The sequence below is a fragment of the Octopus bimaculoides genome, chromosome 22, assembly GCF_001194135.2.
Source record: "Octopus bimaculoides isolate UCB-OBI-ISO-001 chromosome 22, ASM119413v2, whole genome shotgun sequence".
Classification (NCBI taxonomy): domain Eukaryota; kingdom Metazoa; phylum Mollusca; class Cephalopoda; order Octopoda; family Octopodidae; genus Octopus; species Octopus bimaculoides.
This window is the reverse complement of record NC_069002.1, coordinates 34,004,396-34,007,882: the sequence shown is the minus strand read 5'-3', so window position 1 is coordinate 34,007,882 and position 3,487 is coordinate 34,004,396.

The window sequence follows — 3,487 nt, the reverse complement described above, 5'->3', positions numbered from 1 at the left end:
ATATATATATATATATATATATACATTGCCTAAATACTAATCTTGAGAAATTAGGCTTCTCAAAACTAGAAACGAGAAAGCTAATTCGAAGACTACAGATTCAATCGATCACCGGAACTGAACAATCTGTAAAACTCTCAAGAATTTTATCATTTAAATATATATGAGCATGTCTAGATATGCAACTATATGGATGAGAATACATGCATAAAACAGAAATCTGCACATACATGCATGCATGCATACACACATACATACATACATACATACATACGGATTTTCGCGTAAATTGTGTTGCAAACTGAGTTGGTACGCAAACATTTCTAACTTACAATTAAAGATGTGTTAAAGAATTTTCTTAATCTTCTTTTCATTGAATATATATATACGACCTCAAACCCACAAGAGTTAACAAGTGGAACAGAGACAGACAGAAAGAAGAAAAATGCCCCTAGTATTTGAATACTATACAAATATGTTTTTAAAAAGACTTTTCTTTTAAATTTACCCAAATTTAATTTTTCAAAAATTTATTATTCATATTTACTCTTGAAAAGATCTCAAGGATCGAAACCGGTACTGTAATGTTTTTTATAAAAGTATTTTAGCATTTTCTACTTTGTCTTTTATATATATATATATATATGTGTATCTATGTATGTATGCATTGAACACACGCACAGAGACCTACAGAATATTTGCAGATCATCAGTGATAACTTTTAAGATGTGCCCCGAGAGAAAACATTCGAAGCTGAAATGTATCACGTTCTCTCGGAATTTTCAAAATGCGTCGAACGTCAAGCCCACTTGCATGATTGCGCATGCGAGCGCATATGTGTGCGTGTGTTTCTACAAATACATCTATGTCGGTGTGTACAATTTTATTTCAAATTGCTGGAACAATTTCCTAAATGTAAATGGATATTAGTCTGTTGTAATTTGCAAATCTGAATTAAGTTTGATTAAAAAAAAACCTAATCTTTTTTTCTTGATTCTGTGAACACTTTACCCTAATGGCTATATGTATATACAATATGTCATTATCTACAATCTTCACGAAATAATAATTTCAGTTTTTTGTTTTGTTTTACAGACAAAATTTTTTGCAGTAATTATCAAAATGAAGTAAAAATAACGACACAACCAAAAAAAGAAAATACAGAACTCACAGAATGAATAAACCAGCAGTATTTTTAAAATAAATACACTGAGATTTTTCTTTTTTTTCTTTTTTCTATATTTATAATAATTATATAGCTTTGTTTGTTTGATAACATTTGTCTGCTAATTAAAATCAATGTTTAAACCAATAATTTTGTGAGTTTAGGTCTGAGAATACGTATCTATTTTTAAACGGAGGTTTTAAGTGTTGGTTATCGTGTTTTATTTCATTTTCTTTAATTTTTTATTTATTTTATTTGTGCTTACATAAACATTCATCAAGCAAAGTTTTTGTTTTTTTTTCTGTGCAATTTAAGAAGTCTCTAATTTAACTCTTAATATTTCTGATTTAAATACAAGTTGTATCAATTTAATTCATCGGGTTAATTTAAGGTGGAAATTGAGAGTTATTTTCGAAATCACAGAATTGAATATGAATGTCTTTCTTAAATTCAAATAAAAATTTTCAGACTAGAAATCATATCTTCTTCAGATGATATATATCTTCTTACCTTCTATTTCTTTTATTTTCTTAAACTCTATTTTTCTTTTCTTCTACACCATCTCCTCAAACAGAATCTCACCTCATTCTCTATCTGCCGCCTCCCACCTTCCTTGAAGCTTTAAAAAAAAGTGACCATAGGAGTGGGTGCGTGGTAAGTAGCTTGCCTACCAACCACATGGTTCCGGGTTCATTCCCACTGCGTGGCATCTTGGGCAAGTGTCTTCTACTATAACCTCGGGTCGACCAAAGCCTTGTGAGTGGATTTGGTAGACGGAAACTGAAAGAAGCCCGTCGTCTATATATATATATATGTGTGTGTGTGTGTGTGTGTGTGTGTTTACGTCCCCGTAATCTAGCGGTTCGGCATAAGTGACCGATAGAATAAGTACTAGGCTAACAAAGAATAAGTCCTCGGGTCGATTTGCTCGACTAAAGGTGGTGCTCCAGCATGGCCACAGTAAACTGACTGAAACAATTAAAAGAGAGTAAAGACTTTCAGTAGCTATAATTCCTCCCTCAGTGGCTGCGTTCTCGTCAAACTCATCACCAAAGTTTACCGCCTCCATTCATAACCCATATTCTATTCGTCTTCCTACAATCTCTCCCATCCTCGACGCTACCTCCTTCCGCCTCATGCGTGCAATTGGATAACCTTCTCTACACCCACACACCGTATCTACACCGTGAAACTCTGTACCCACACCACAAACAATCATGCGCTTATATCATATGCATACACCTACACATACGCACAGGCACATGGGCACACACAAACAAACTATCTCCCCAATCTACAAACACAAGCATCCAACACCTCCCCACCTCTAACATCCATCACTCTTATTCCACCTCACACTTCTATGCAGGTCGGCCCCCATATATACATACATCCGACATTGTCACGCATACACAAGCATCGTTAGACACATGCATATGCACAAACACAGAATATAACACACATATCGACTCCTTCTACACACATTTTAGCCGACAGCCCTAAATACACTAACCGACTAACAAGACGAGCAACCTCATCCGTTCTTCATGCATAAACACACATAATACACACTCAGGAATAGTGTCACATACACACACGTGCGCGCATACACGCACACATATGCTGCTCTCACAAACCATAATGCACACATTGGCTGTTACGAACATACGTTTTCGGAGACATATGATAACCTCACACAACCTCGTACACTGCCACACATATAGATGCGCATGTCACATCAAATAGCGCATGCACTTGTTTTATGACACACACACTCACTCCCACATCTAGATATACACACGCTCACAATCATCACACTGCGGTAAAGCTTGCCCACATACACATACATTCGTGCTCGTCCATGCACACATGTTTTCTCATTTTCCACCGACTTCGTTCCCTAAATCACTTCCTTCCTTCCGGTTAATTCAACATCTGAAACCGTTAAACTAGACACATTTATTTTCTCTTTCCGTTTTCTTTCGTCTTTCCGTAATTTCTTTCCTCATTCCTTGGTGAAGGAGAACGTGGGCTCGAAACATCAAAGATGCGTCAATTATTCCTGAGCGTCAAGCTAACAAAATTTCTTTCCCCTCACCTGTCTGTCTTCAGTGTTTTGCTATTTGTACATTGTGAACTATATATACATATATACACATATATGCACACACACACACACACACACACATATATATACATATAAATGCACATATGTATACACTCATATACATATAAATGCACATATATATATATACATACATAAATACACATACACACACACACACATACACACACACACACACACACACACACACACACACA